Raw genomic sequence first — 16517 nt, forward strand, 5'->3', positions numbered from 1 at the left:
CTCATTGCTTCCGTTGGAAAAGTTTAATCTGGATCGGGTTAAACCGGATGAGAGCAAAAAGGACGAGGAAGAACGGCGGCGTTATCGCCTTATTCCCCGCACTTTTCAGAACTGGTTGCAGGCCTTTGTGATACTGGCCAGTGTGGTGGGGGAAAAGGCTCCGGATAACTGTTCGGCGCTTTTTTGTTATCTGGATTCTATCTGTGAGGCGTATAGGACCTATGGGGGGACTGCTTGGCTAAGATATGACGAGCAGTTTCGCCAGAGGAAGGCGGTCAGACCCAGTTTACGGTGGGACCACAAAGAAATTAGTCTATGGATGCGGCTGATGGCTGCGCCGAAGTCGGCATCACAGTCCTTTCCAGGGGGCACCGGCGGGGGATCATTTGGCACCTCGCCGGGGCCCAAAAAGGGCGTTTGCTGGCAGTTCAATGAGAAGGAATGCCGGTTTGGTTCTTCCTGCCGATTCAAGCACGAGTGTTCGGGCTGTGGTGGCGCCCACAGTCACCTCAAGTGCTTCCGGAAGGGAAAAGGAAAGGCCGCTGAGTCTTCGTCAAAAAGGGAGGACCCCGGTGAGGGTAGATCGGATGGCGCCGTTTCTAAGTAGATACCCGGATCGGGGGTCGGCGGAATTGTTGAGTGACGGTTTTAGTTTTGGTTTCAAGATACCGTCAGTGGTTAAGACGGGAGAGATTCGTTTAAAAAATTTACAGTCGACTCGCCTACATGGTGAGATTGTTGCGGATAAGTTACGGAAGGAGGTGGAGCTAGGACGGATGGCGGGGCCTTTTGATGCCCCTCCATTGCCGGACTTGGTTGTGTCCCCGTTGGGGTTGGTCCCGAAAAAGGAACCTAACAAGTTTCGGCTTATCCACCATTTGTCCTATCCTACTGGCCGGTCGGTGAACGATGGTATTGATCCTGAGCTGGTTTCGGTTTCGTATGTCCGTTTTGATAAGGCTGTGGAATGGTTAAGGAAGTTGGGTTGTGGTTCGCTTTTGGCGAAAACGGATATAGAAGCGGCCTTCCGCCTGTTGCCGGTGCACCCGGACAGTTTTCACCTGTTGGGGTGTTGGTGGGAGGACAAGTTTTATGTAGATTGTTGTTTGCCTATGGGCTGTTCAATTTCATGTTCCTATTTTGAGAAGTTTAGTTGTTTCTTGGAATGGGTAATTAAGGAGGAGGCGGGTCTAGATTCAGTGTTGCATTACTTGGACGACTTTTTGTGCATGGGGCCTGCTGGATCCTCGCAGTGTTCCCTTTTGCTTCGGACAGTGGAGCAGGTTGCTCGCCGCTTTGGCGTTCCGTTGGCGCCGGAGAAGACGGAGGGTCCGGTTACGGTTTTGAAATTCCTGGGTATAGAGCTGGATACGGTTGCCATGGAGTGCCGCTTGCCGGAGGACAGGCTGGTGGATTTGAGGCGTTGCGTTCAAGGGGCCATTGAGGCCAAGAAGATTCGTTTACGGGACTTGCAGTCCCTGTTGGGGAAGTTGAATTTTGCGTGTAGAATTTTGCCGATGGGGAGAGTTTTTTCCCGTCGCTTGGCTCAAGCCACCACCGGTGTGTTGCACCCTTTGCATTTTGTGCGTTTGAAGGTGGAGCATAAGGCGGACCTGAGAGTGTGGTCCCGTTTTTTGCAGCTGTATAATGGACGGTCATTGTGGCTTCGTGAGGTGGTGTCAAATGAGGAGTTGGTGCTGTATACGGACGCGGCGGGATCCAGTGGTTTTGGCGCATATTTTGGGGGGAGATGGTGCGTCAGCAGGTGGCCTGATTCGTGGCGGGTTTGCGGTCTGACTAGGAATTTGGCCCTGTTGGAACTTTTCCCTATTGTCGTGGCCTTAGAGGTTTGGGGACAGGATTTGAAAGACAGGAAGGTGCGTTTCATGTGTGACAACCTGGGGGTCGTTCAGTGTGTTAACAAGTTGACAGCTGATTCCCCCCCGGTGGTGGATCTCTTGCGTCATTTGGTGCTGAAATGTCTGGAGTTGAACTTGTGGGTCTGCGCTGTACATGTGCCGGGGGTGCTGAATTCTGTGGCTGATGCTTTATCTCGCTTCCAGTGGGACCGCTTTCGAATGCTGGCGCCGGACGCGGAGCAGCAGGAGACCGTGTGGCCCGTCTGGTTGTGGGACCTGGTTTGCAGCCGGCCTGGGAATTGATCCGACATTCGGTGGCACCCAGTACGTGGCGCAGCTATAATTCAGCGTGGGACCGTTGGCTCGAGTTGGTTGATGAGGTGGGAGGTCATGTATCTGAAGGTGACAGAGTTTATTTAGTTTTGTTCATGTTGGGCAGGGCTAAGGAAGAAGGCCTTTCGTGGTCGGCCGTGGCGGGCAGGTTAGCGGGCATTTCCTTCTTTTTCAAGTTATTGGGCTGGAAGGATGTTACGAAGGATTTCTGGGTGCGCCAGGTGATGAAGGGTTACCGGAGGGCGGGGGCGCGCCGAGACCTCCGGCGCCCGGTATCTTTTGAGCTGCTGGGCAAGCTGTTGTCGGTTTTGCCGCGGGTGTGCTGTTCGGAGTATGAATGCCAGTTGTTCGGGACCGCTTTTGTTTTGGCCTTCTTTGGGGCGTTTAGAATTAGTGAACTGGTGAGCAGAAACACGAGGAGTCACGGAGGTTTGTTGTTGGAGGACGTGGAATGCGGTATGGATGTGGTGCGGTGTTGCTTGAGACGGTCAAAGACGGACCAGCTGGGTAGAGGTCGGATGGTGGAACTATGGGGTGTACCTGGTTTAGCGGAGTGCCCTGTCAGATGGCTGTCGGCGTTTTTAGAAGTGAGGGGAGCTCGCCCGGGGTCCCTTTTGTCCCACCAGGACGGGTCAGCCTTGTCGAGTTACCAATTTGTCTGCATCTTTCGGAGGTGCCTGCAGTGTTGCGGTCTCAACGAGGCTGAGTTCGCGTCGCATTCCTTTCGGATTGGGGCTGCGACTCAGGCGGCTCGTTGGGGTCTGGGCACGCAGGCTCTCCGTAAGATTGGACGATGGGACTCGGCCAGGTTTAGATCTTACGTCCGGCCGAACTTGTTGTGAGATATTGGTGGGGAAGGGGGGGGGTCGGGGGCGGTATTTGTTTGGTAATCATTACCCATCTTTTCTTCCTCGTGCCCCCCCCCCCCCTTCCTGTGTTGTCACTTTTTGTTTTGTAGGTTTACCGTTGTTGGTGTGGGTGCTCGGCCACTCATACGTGTATTGGGGGGCGTTTCGTGCGGGAATACGACCGGACGGACGCCAGTTGGGGGTTCCCAGGGAAAAGGCTACTGTGCGATGGATCGGGGTCAGGGGCATGCTGTGGAGTGAGGTGTTGCCTACCTGGCGCCACCATTCGCAGCTGGACAGAGCACCGGACGTGGTGGTACTACATGCGGGTGGGAATGACCTGGGTCTCCGGGCTTCCAGGGACCTGATACAAGACATAAAATGTGACTGCCTGCGGCTCCTGTCTTCCCACCCGGGTCTAATAATTGTCTGGTCGGATATGGTCGCGCGGCTGACATGGCGGCACGCCAGGTCAGTGGAAGCAGTAAACAGGGCGCGAAGTAAAGTGAATCGGGAGATTGGGCGGTTCATTTCCCGGGTTGGGGGTGTCTCTGTTCGGCACCCGGAGTTGGAAGCGGCGTCCGCCGACTTGTTGCGCCGGGACGGGGTCCATTTAAATTCGGTGGGAAATGATATTTGGGCCTTAGGGCTGATGGAGGGGGTTGAGAAGGCTTTGTTGGTGTGGGAGGACTCGCGCGCACAAGGGGTCATGCGCGCTCGCGGTGGCGGAAAGGAGGGGGGTGTCTGAAGGTGGGGGTTTGCACAGAGGAGAGGACGGAACCCAGTGCCGGAGCGGGTTACCTCTAGCGGTGCAATTGTTTGGTAAACGGGTCCTTGCTGGGTTGAGTCTCAGCGGGACATAGTGGGGGCAACATCTGGCTTGGGCTCTCGAGTCGGTGTGTTGCGGCTGAGGGTCAGGAGACGGGCTGATGTTGCAAAGAACATTTTGGTTAACCTTCAGGTACCCCCCCCTTCCTTTTCGGGTTCTTCAATGAAGAGTTGTATTGTTACATGGCTGATGTTTATGTTATGAATAAATGGGGCTGCTGTGGCCTTTATATTCCAACGTCACACAGTGTTTGTGTTTATTTTAGATAAGAACCCTAGGGGGTAGGGGGTTGTTGGGGGAAGGTCAAAGGCCTTCAGTCAGACATTCCGGAGTCAAGGAAGAGCCCGGACTGCTGACCCGAAGGGGCTTAAGGGAGGGCTACATGACTAGGAGGGATGCCAGGCCATAGGGTTAATAAGGGGTTAATGGAGAAAGTCAGTTTGGGCGCGAAATTTGGGGGTGGTGCTAAGGGGCAGTTAGGATCAGGGGTCAGTGTGATTGGTCAGGGGGTGGTGGCTATAGGGGGTAGTATATAGGGCAGGTCAGAGGGGGGGTGGGCCATTCCTACCTGGACGGTGACTGGAATCGTTCCCGCCCGCCCGCCCGCCCTAATTGTGGATTCGACATCGATGAAGAAAAGAAGGAAGATCGTATTTGTCGCAGCGGCGGAAAGGAGGGGGGTGTCTGAAGGTGGGGGTTTGCACAGAGGAGAGGACGGAACCCAGTGCCGGAGCGGGTTACCTCTAGCGGTGCAATTGTTTGGTAAACGGGTCCTTGCTGGGTTGAGTCTCAGCGGGACATAGTGGGGGCAACATCTGGCTTGGGCTCTCGAGTCGGTGTGTTGCGGCTGAGGGTCAGGAGACGGGCTGATGTTGCAAAGAACATTTTGGTTAACCTTCAGGTACCCCCCCCTTCCTTTTCGGGTTCTTCAATGAAGAGTTGTATTGTTACATGGCTGATGTTTATGTTATGAATAAATGGGGCTGCTGTGGCCTTTATATTCCAACGTCACACAGTGTTTGTGTTTATTTTAGATAAGAACCCTAGGGGGTAGGGGGTTGTTGGGGGAAGGTCAAAGGCCTTCAGTCAGACATTCCGGAGTCATGACGCACATCCGGCATCGCATGCGACATCGTACTGTGTAAAGCCTAGATGATACGATTAACGAGCGCAAAATCGTCATAATCGTATCATCGGTGCAGCGTCGGCGTAATCCATAATTACGCTGACGCGACGGTCCGATGTAGTTCCTCGTTCCTGCGGCAGCACACATCGCTGTGTGTGAAGCCGCAGGAGCGAGGAACATCTCCTACCGGCGTCACTGCGGCTTCCGTAGGATATGCGGAAGGAAGGAGGTGGGCGGGATGTTTACATCCTGCTCATCTCCGCCCCTCCGCCGCTATTGGCCGCCTGCCGTGTGACGTCGCTATGACGCCGCACGACCCGCCCCCTTAGGAAGGAGGCGGGTCACCGGCCAGAGCGACGGTCGCAGGGCAGTTGAGTGCATGTGAAGCTGGCGTAGCGATAATTTTCGCTACGCCAGCTATCACACGATATCGTACCTGCGACGGGGGCGGGGACAATCGCGTGCGACATCGCAGCATCGGCTTGCGATGTCGCAACGTGCAAAGCCCGCCTAAGGGTATCGTCACACTTTAGCGACGCTCCAGCGATCCCACCAGCGATCTGACCTAGTCAGAATCGCTGGTGCGTTGCTACATGGTCGCTGGTGAGCTGTCAATCAGGCAGATCTCACCAGTGACCAGCCTCCAGACACCAGCGACGCGTGGAAGCGATGCTGCGCTTGGTAACTAAGGTAAATATCGGGTAACCAAGCGCTTGGTTACCCGATATTTACCTTGGTTACCAGGGCACACCGCTTAGCGCTGGCTCCCTGCACTCCTAGCCAGAGTACACATCAGGTTAATAAAGCAAACCGCTTTGCTTATTTACTCGATGTATATTCCGGCTACGTGTGCAGGGAGCCGGAACTGGCAGCCTGAGAGCGGCGGATGCTAGTAACCAAGGTAAATATCGGGTAACCAAGCAAAGGGCTTCTCTTGGTTACCCTATATTTACCTTAGTTTCAGCTTACCGCAGGCTGCCAGAAGCCGGCTCCCTGCACAATCAGATTGTTGCTCTCTCGCTGTCAAACACAGCGATGTGTGCTTCACAGCGGGAGAGCAACGTCCAAAAAATGAACCAGCACTGTGTGTAACGAGCAGCAATCTCACAGCAGGGGCCAGATCGCTGCTCAGTGTTATACACAGCAAGATCACTAATGAGGTCACTGCTGCGTCACAAAAACCGTGACTCAGCAGCGATCTCGCTATGTGAGAAGTACCCCTTAGGTTATGTTCACACATGGATTTTTTTGGTAAGTTTTTTTTTTTCTGACCAAAACCTGATCTTGTGGCAGGAAATCTCCTTTGAGTCATCTACATTTTTGGTGCGTTTTTCATGCGTCTTTTAGTGGCGTTTTTGCTGCAGATTTGGTGCGGATTTGCGTCTTTTTTTTCTACAAAATGGGTTGTATCGATAAAAAAACGCAGCAAATCTGCAGCAAAGAACTGACATGCTCATTCTTTAAAAACCTGACCGAAAACGCAGGTATTTGACAAAACAGTCAGGAAAAAAGACTGATGTGTTTGTGTGTGTGTGCATGAGATTTCAGAAATGTCATAGACTTTGCTGGAACTATAAGGCTATGTGTCCACGCTGCGGAAAATGCGCGGATTTTGCCGCGGATTTCTCGCGGAAAAGCCGCGGATTTCCCGAAAATCTGCAGCTCAGGCACTTCCCAGCCATTTCTATGGCATTTTGGAAATGCTGTGCCCACGCTGCGGATTTTTCCGCAGCGGATTTCGTGCGGATTTTGATCCGGAAAAATCTGCAAGATGTCAATTATTGTTGCGGATTTTCATCCGGATTTTGGCTTTAAAATTGGGGAAAAAATAAAAAAGCCGCATCAAATCCGCGACAATTCCGCGGCAAATCCGTATCTTTGAAAAGGTGCGGATTTTGCGGGAAAGCTCCGGATTTTGATGCAGAAAAATCCGCAGCTACATTCTCCCGTGGACACATAGCCTAAAAAGCAGCTTTTTATTAGCATGGATTTGCATCAAAGCAAGGCAAATCTGCATCTAAAAAACGCAGCAAAAACGCCTTGTGTGAACATAGCCTTAAGGTGTTTTATGATCAGCGCATCCTTATTTCCGAAATAAAATCACCCCATTTTTGGGGATAATGGAGGTCCCATCAGAAACTGTATCACCTATCAAAATTTTATCACCCATTCTGTTGATGGGAAATTGTGGTGAGAAAAAACCTCTGAACGGTGCTTGTAGAGTAGACGCCATCAGGCCAGGTTCACACAGATTAGTTTTGTAATGTTTTTCCTGTTTTTAGTATTTCACAGTAAGGCCGATTGTGAACAAGAAAGGGAACCATGCTGTTTTTTTTGTTTGTTTTTTACTGCCATTGTAGCCAAAATTGATGAGCTTTTTTTCCAGTGCCTTCAACATTTCGTAGGTGTGACAGTTGTGTGTTTATTGCCCATGAAGAACCATTCTCCTTTTGGCTGGTAAACGTGGCCATAGGATGACTCCATGTGGTATCAGCCATAATGTATCCCCAAAATTTTTACATGGAGGATCATTGGACTTCCCAATTTATGGGCATCCTCCTAAAATGGTTTTTGTGATGTTTAAGGAAGATCTAGTTTTCTCCTGGGAGTTTTGCCAACTCTTCAGGAGTCCCTGTTTTTTTTTTCTTTGAGCTTCCCGTATGTTACACGAGAGTTAGAACGTAAGAGAAAAGAGATCATGTACAGTGGCATGCAAAATGCCTAAGGCAGAGTTTAAACTTTATAGGGGACCTAGCCTTAACCATAAATATTTTTTTTTTTTACTTGGTGTAAACGCCGCTGTTTTCCTGAATCCGACGTTGTTGTTTGTTTGTTCCTGCGCCTCTCTGTTCCTGAGATATGGCCTCTTTTTCCCTGTATGTATATTTGGACTTGTTATCCAAGTGGGCGTGGTCTCCCAACTGTTCTCAGTGGGCGTCTTCCCACCTGGTAATAAAATTAGATTTATACATAAGGAAGAAGAGGTCATATCTCAGAAATGGAGAGGCGCAGGAACAAGACAATAACCGCCAAATTCAGGAGAACAGTGGCATTTACACCTGGCAAAAATATTATATACCGTATTTATGACTAATGATTTGTCCCCTTTAAGCTCCATTGGAAAATCTTTACCATTCCACTCGACATATATATATGCCATTTATAGTACTGTTGTCCACTGACGTGACACAAGGGGCATTCAGGAATCTGAGTCCAAGAGCAACTTTGCACCCCTGGTATAGCTATTGTGAGGAAAGAGTTAACTTAAAATTGAATAGATGGACATTCATGTTGTTTTGTAAGATGAACAAACAAGCCCAGCTGCGCTATGACGCTGAGAGCGGATTCAAGGACTCTAGACGCTGAGACCCAAGGACAGAGATAAGACCTGCGCCTAGTCTAAGACAATAAGAGTTGTGTTTTTACTGAGAAATGGAAAGTTACGCTTACGCCAAGAATCGAAACTCATTTATGCTATTGCCGAGAAACGAAAGTTATTCCTTTGTACACGACATAGCTACGCCCCTATTAGCTTGATAAACCCTGTATGTGAAAATAAATTAGCAGTCTTCTTCGGAGAGCACACTCCTTCTTACCTTATGTGCAGATATCATATCAGCGTCTGTCTGTATCTCATTAGGGCTGAGGGAAGCTGAGGGGGGGCCTAGGACTCCCTCGGCATTTGGTCATCACTGGCAACAGTTGTGACCTATTGGTCAACCTAACATTTCGCTCTTGGTCTATCGGTTCATAGCTAGCTGTTTTGGTGCATCTAACTAATCAATTTTGGGAAATGTGGAAAATGTAGAATTTTAGCCGGGCAGGGCCTGGTACCTGGGTTTGAATGTCAGTAGGAGCAGATGCCCATATATACTAGGGGATGATATGTGGGTGATGAGGGGGAGGGGGGGCGAAGATCAGCTGCTCGGTGTGTCAAGGGGCGTGATGGAGGGACAGCTGCCCGGAATAAAGGAATAAACAGGAACAATGGGGCGATTGTGAGACACAGAGAGAGACATTGAGGGAAAAGAAGGATGCATGCAGCCACGGCAGCACATTGGGGGGAGCATGGAAAGAGCAAGTGACAAGATGGGTGATGAGCTGGAAAAGAAAGGAAAAGATTGGGAGAATATGTGATGGAGTTACAGCAGTGGCCTCAGATAACACCATGTTTGTACCAGGATTATTCAGGAGTAATACAAGATTAAAGGCGTGAGATTACGATGTATTAATCCCCTCATTTGTACGTACTGCATTCCTCAGCATTAAGTACCACAGCCCCTCCTTATTATCCCAACCCACAGGTCATGTGCTAGTCCCTAACCCAAAATTTCATTTTCACAGTCCCCAGACATACCACAATGGTGCACTAACACCCTACATCAAATTATTTGGGTGATACTGGATCCAGAACAATATCGTGGCAACACTATTGCTCCCCCGATACAGTGAACTAATAGTAGTAGGCCCATAGAAATGGCAGTGTGGGCTAATGGGTCTAAAACAATGGTAGACATTTACATATCACTCATAGATACACGTTACCCACAATAATGATCCACTGATTAAAGTGGTCCCATATACACTAGTGGATCCAGACAATGGCACACTGACACTAGTGGATCAGACAATGGCACACTTACAATAGTGAATCTAGAAATGGCATAAGGTCACTAGTAGATCCAGATAATGACACACTAACACTAGTGGATCCAGATATTGGCACACTAACACTGGTGGATCCAGACAATAGCATACTAACACTAGTGAATCCAAACAATGGCACACTAACACTGTTGGATCCAGAGAATTGCACACTAACACTAGTGGATCTAGACAATGGCATACAGACGTTAGTAGATCCAGATAATGTCACACTAACACTCATGGATCCAGACCATGGCACCCATACACTATTGGATTCAGTCAATGGCACACTGACACTAGTGGATCCAGACAATGGCCCCCAGACACTAGTGGATTCACACAATAGCACACTGACACTTATGGCACACTGACATTGGTGGACCCAGAAGAGTGGCCCGCTGACACTAGTGGATCCAGTACAATGACACATTGAAACTAATAGAGCGAGCCAATGGCACATAGACACTTGTGAACCCAGTTTATGGTACCCTGACATTTGTAAAACCCCTAATGGAATGACAAGATATTGGATTTTTGCAAGACCTTGTATTAGCCAAAAGTCAGCTGAGGCCGTTCTGTACGGCTGGTAAAGACTCCGGTGGCCATAATAATGCAGCTTAATTAAATTGAATGAGATATGACCTCATAGTCACAGCTCTGCCGGAATCTGAAGGAGAAAAAGTCAAAGCATTCACACATCAGCAGCTAACGAAGGAACATTCCCTCCATTAATTTCATTAAGTACAATATGATATCTCTGCTAAGCAACTAGTAAGGGAGATTAAACCTGTACCACAAGGACAGGCCTAGCTTTTAAATGTTGTCTGGTTGCTAGGGATACACTGCCCCACTTCCCCTGATGAAGCTGGTAGTCCAGTGAAACATATTGGTGAAGAGGGGGTGCAGATTTACATATGTTTTATTATACATGTCTTTATAGTTCCTAAATTAGTTTAGCAACTTGCAGCATGTTGCCATGTTCACCAGTTCCCCTGAAAAAGCTGGTAGTCCAGCGAAACATATTAGTGAAGAGGGGGTGTGGTGCAGACTTGCATATGTTTTATTATACATGTCCTTATCGTTCCTAAATTAGTTTAGGAACTTACAAAATGTGGCCATTTTCATCACTCCCCCTGAAGAAACCCAAAAAATGTGTAGCTGAGCCTTGTATGGTGCGACCAGCCCTTCTTGTAGCATAAAAGTAAGGCCGGTTTCCCAGATACTAAGTTTGGACCACAATGTCTGGGCCGATTGTGTCTCCTGCCCCCAAGTCAAAAGCCTTATACATTACTACAGGGCTGTTGAGTTCGGATCAAATGACCCTCAGCCTTGTCTAGACGTTGCGGTCTCCATGCGCGGAACCAGTCTTAGTTGCAGAAAGGAAAAAAAACCAAACAATTTTCATAATGCAATAAACATGTTATTAGCAATTATTTATCTAGTGTCCACTTAGGATGCATTATGGTATAGTAAGCTATTTTGCTCTGTCATCAGCTGTTGCCAGCTAATTTTTCCAAAAATTTGCTAACAGGAAGTCTGCTGTGCATAGGTGAAATATTTCCCCCCTCAATCTCAGCTTAGTTTACAGAGGTTTCCAGTTTTTTTTGTTTATGTTGCTGCTTTGTACATATGAATGAATTAAAGGCAGCACACTATGGACTTTTATATGGCTGCTGTGTCAATGATACAGGTTACTGGGTAATTATATCATGTGCATACATTTGTATTGTGTGTGTGTGTGTGTGTGTGTGTGTGTGTGTGTATATATATATATATATATATATATATATATATATATATATATATGTATATATATATATATACTGTGTATATATATACTGTGTATATACAAGATATATATATATATATATATATATATATATACACAGTATATATTTACATATATAATATATATAAATACATACTGTATATATATCTTGTATATGTACTGTATATACACAGTGTATATATATATATATATATATAGTATATATACTGTGTGTATGTATATTTTATATGTATATTTTATATATATATATATATATATATATATATATATAAAACTCACGATTATGAAATACAAGTTACAATAAATATACTTACAGTCGGTATTTCTTGAGCCCTTTCTTGGCCCCTGATCCTTGAATATGAGATTTCGTGGGGTTTGATGACCAGTAAATATGAGATTGGGTACTGTAGGGTTTTGGTGGGTAGTAGATCTAACAATCCTGTAGAGATCCAGCAGTGAATGCTCCCACGTGGAGGCCAGTAAGAGAGTAGGGATCAATGCCCAGGTACCTGGTTAACCCTATATATTTCCATATCTCTAAACAGCCTGTCTACGACTTCGGTCACTTTCTGAAGTCTTCAGAATAATTGTAAATTTTGGTGTTTTCAATGAAGTTTTGTGTCCTCCACCCCGTCCCTGGATAGCAAAGTCCCAAACAAGTCTGTCTTCTGGCTATTTTCTGTTGCCGTCAGTGTTCCTCGCAGGCCTCTCCTCGGTCTCCCACTTCCCAAATGAATTCCCCCTCCTCAGTCTCTGTGTCTCTGTGCTCCCCCTTCTCCTTCCCACCACCTGTCGCTATAACTCAGCCCTACATAGACTTCCAGTGATAGTGACACAGGCAGCCACCACAGACAGACAGACTGACAGGCACTGACATCATGAGATAGGTACCAGGAGTATTCCACAGATTCCTCTGCAGAGGTATGTGACCCACCAAAATCAATTTCCTCCACAAGGGGTGCCAAGTTATTGGGCCCTTGTTTTTGAGATCAGGCACTTATAAAATGTTTACTTATAGGGGGTGCAGGAGAACCAGTTACAAAGCACCCTGGTGTCTTGGGTGGCCCAATAGATCCTTTTCCACAGAAGACGTCACTGGTGGGGGGGTCCTGTAGAAGATGATGCATTGGTAACCAGGAGCCTAAAGATAGGTCTTTTCATTCCATCGATTTGCCAAAAAAGTCTAGTCTGATATGGTCCAACTATTAGGGCCCCAAATAATAGAAATACCCAGACCTCATTGGAGAAACAACTGGAACATTTCTACAAGGCATTGGCACCTTCATTCTCAACTCCATGTGGGTAATATCGGAAGGAATTTCATGGCCAATCTAGTCAATATGCCATGGAAGTCTTTCATGCTTCTCTTCCTGGTCTGCTCCATCTGGTACTGTCTGACTATTCCCTACCATTGCTAGCTACTATAGCCAGCCCCAACTCTCAAAAACCATTTAGGGGCCAAGACACGTGAATGGTTTGCAATCCAACTCCACCTCATGGAAGTCCCTGGTGAATACAGTACCGAAAAGCTGGTTGGATCCAATGCCTTGCACCCATTCTAGATGGTACTGAAGAATCCAACATTGGGGGGACCTACATTCCAGTGATAGCTGGAGGGTAGGGGGGAGTTATTCCACTCATATGCTATAAACATCTGTACTGTTGGAGTCTGGAGTTCAAACACTGGGACCTCCAAGAATAAAGGTACCCTCACTTCCTGGGAGAAGCAACCATCCATCTCGTATCACTCTTTATTAAAATCGTTTTGGACAAAACTAGACATTTCTTCACCAGAAATGAAGAGTGGGCACCTCTGTCCTCGAGATGATAGGAAAAATGTTGGTCAAAATTTCTTGGTCAATGTTATAAAAGTCTATCTAAAACCTTCCTTATGTCTCATGCTTTTCTCGTTCATCCAGTCCGGTACTCCCTACCATAGTCAGACACAACCTTCATAGGCTATTTAGAGGCAATGACCTTGCAGTCCAACTCTACCTCATGGAGGTCTTTGGTGAATACCAAAGTGCCCATTAGATCCAATACACTACAGCAGTGGTCCCCAACCCTTTGACCTTGAGAGCCACATACAGCTCCGAGAGAGGGTTGTGAGCCACATCCAGCTCTCACCCCCTCACAGTAGTGACACCCAGAGCCCCCATTACTGGTATAATGAAAATCAAACCTTTTGAGCAGAAATCACGCCAAGGCAGTATACTGAGATCCAGAGGTTCCCTCTATACCCCCATTCACATCTGCTCTTTTGTGTGGAGCTACTTTCAAAAGTCACCATCTGAAGATCTGCTCTTCATATATTTTTGCTAAACCTGATCCTAATGCACCAAGCTGACAGACAACCGCGAGCCACAAATCATGGTCCCGCGAGCCACATATGGCTCCCGAGATACAGGTTGGGGACCCCTGCACTAAAGTATTTAAACCTTGAAATTGACTTTTTTTTAGCATACGCATTGAGAAGTCTTTAGTTGTATGTAATATCTGCCCACGAAACCCACAAGGAATGAATACGCATAGAATGAATATGCAGCCAGTCTTATAATTAGTATATAGTGCTATTTCTGGATCAGACTCGCTCACTGGAGGAGACTGGTACTAGGGGGATTCATGTGGAAGTATAGTTTCCCGATTTACTTCAGTATCTTTCATACCTGGACTCCCGCTGAGCGGGGAAACCTCACACTCCTCAGACAGGCCAAGGACCCGAGCTGACCGGCAGGAATTTCACACTAGGTGGGAACAGTAGTCGGGTTCCTATTGGTTGCATGGCTGACTCTCCGTCTCCTCTGGCTGCTGGTCGTCAGCCAACTACATAGTACGAGGTTAGTTCTCTGCACAATACATATTAGTAGGTCTAGTGCTGACTGTGGCCTACAAATATTGGGACTTGAAGCAATTTTTTAGGTGTTTCTTGCTTACCACCATCCACACTGGTATGTGATCATGGCAGCCAGTTGGTAACATGTCCTCCATAGTGATGTCATCAATGTTGGCAGTGGATAGCTTTGAAACTGCCCTGTGTCCAGAGGAACATTCCACAATTTGGAAAGCTGTCCTGGTGGATTGGTGGTATCTTCACCGTCTGGTTGTAGATACAATAGTGGAGGAGGGAGCCGTCAGCTCCTTGCTCCACTATTCAGTCTCGTCACAGAAGGTGCGATGACATCTTGGATCACGCCTGCTGTGCGGAGCCACACACACAACGCAGACCAAAGCTGCCTATCCTAGTAAAGGAGCTTGGTGAGTTTTTTGGGGTTTTTTTTTTTGAGGGGCTTCACAATATGAGGCAATCATAGTGTCTTTGTGGCTTCAACCTGTGTGGAGGGACCTTGTGTGGGCATTATACATCATGATGAGGCATCATACATATTTGGGCTATGACTGGTGTAACATGGCAAATGGGAACACTAAGGGACTTCATTAGCGGGTGATATTTCTATGTAGAGGTACCGGATTAGGGCGTGCTATATGCCATAATGTATGTCCCTCGCTCTTACTTTTGTTTTAGTAATTTAGAGACCATATCTTTTAAGAGGTATTCTCAAATTTGGAATTAATTCTCTATCTTTGGAACAATGGATCACTTCCCAATCATTGGGAGCATGACCTCTGACACCTCTACTGATCTCGAAAACCAGGGATCTGAAAAAAAAACCATGTGAATGGAGTGGTGGTCAATCATGGGCACTGCCACTTCATTCATTCTTAAGGGACCATTGGAGATATCTGAGTGCAGAGTTCGGCTCCATAAGAATGAATAGACCATTCATCTACTCCATTCACACGAGGTTCTTCAGAGCCCTGGTTCTTGGGAAAGGTGAGGGTCCCCACAGTCAGACTCTCAGCGATTGGGTAGTTATTCCCTACCCAATGGATTGGGGTTAACTTCCAAACTTGAGAATACCCCAATAAAGGCCAGTAAGTGTATTTAATAGCCCTCTACAATAATCCTCAGTCCAGTACACCACTGCACAACCAGCTCTGTCCTCACCTATTGTACCATCACCCATTCCCTGTAGACTGTGAGCCCTCGTGGGCAGGGTCCTCTCTCCACCTATACCAGTCTGTTTTGTACGGTTAATGATTGTTGTACGTATACCCTCTTTCACTTGTAAAGCGCCATGGAATAAATGGCGCTATAATAATAAATAATAATAATAATAATGTCCTAAAATGTTAGATATTGGAGTAGCTTGTTCTATTGTAGACTTCATTAATATTGTATTTTTCCTTTAGAAATCAATGAACCCTGTAAAAAGAAAACATCTTACTTTGATCCTTATCTTAATCCATATTTTCATACCTTCTCTGGACCTGACATTACCTCTCTACTAACCAAAATCCCACAATGTTTGTCTGCTATTTCATCCTTCTTCTCTGCACGATTCCTAAAACTTAACATGGACAAAACAGAGTTCATTGTCTTTCCTCCTCCTCACTCATCTCCAACAAGCCTTTCCATCAAACTCGATGGTTGCTCACTCTCCCCAGTCTCACAAGCTCGTTGCCTTGGAGTAACCCTCGACTCTACTCTATCCTTCAAGCCACACATCCAAGCCCTCTTCAACTCATGCCGATTACAACTCAAAAAATATCTCCCGGATCCGTGCTTTCCTTAACCAAGAATCAGCAAAAACATTAATGCATGCCCTCATCATCTCCCGCCTCGACTACTGCAACCTCCTGCTCTCTGGCCTCCCTTCCAACACTCTTGCACCCCTCCAATCTATCCTAAACTCTGTGGCCCGCTTAATCCACCTCTCCCCTCGCTACTCCCCAGCCTCGCCACTCTGCCAATCCCTTCACTGGCTTCCCATCGCCCAACGACTCCAGTTCAAAACATTAACCATGACACACAAAGCCATGCACAACCTGTCTCCTCCCTACATCTGTGACCTAGTCTCCCGGTACCTACCTGCACGCAACCTCAGATCCTCACAAGATCTCCTTCTCTGCTCCTCTCTTATCTCCTCTTCCCACAATCGTGTACAAGATTTCTCCCGTGCATCCCCCATACTCTGGAACGCTCTACCCCAGCATATCAGACTCTCCACTACCGTGGAAAGCTTCA

The 16517-nt window shown here is 47.3% G+C and overlaps 1 protein-coding gene across 2 annotated transcripts in view; it reads right to left on the reverse strand.

Annotated features, from left to right (window-relative positions):
• The window catches only part of DDR1 (discoidin domain receptor tyrosine kinase 1), an 88309-nt gene extending 76159 nt beyond the window's left edge, over positions 1–12150 (reverse strand). The window contains exon 1 of one of the 2 annotated variants that reach the window (XM_075323421.1): positions 11746–12150. The gene's annotated coding sequence lies outside the window, so the exon portion shown is untranslated. Of the gene's footprint in view, positions 1–8591; positions 8843–11745 lie in introns of those variants that run through there. The other variant, XM_075323422.1, reaches the window with a different exon arrangement.
• Between the last annotated feature and the right edge of the window lie 4367 nt (positions 12151–16517).

Source organism: Anomaloglossus baeobatrachus, chromosome 9 (assembly GCF_048569485.1).
Source record: "Anomaloglossus baeobatrachus isolate aAnoBae1 chromosome 9, aAnoBae1.hap1, whole genome shotgun sequence".
Taxonomy (NCBI): Eukaryota; Metazoa; Chordata; class Amphibia; order Anura; family Aromobatidae; genus Anomaloglossus; species Anomaloglossus baeobatrachus.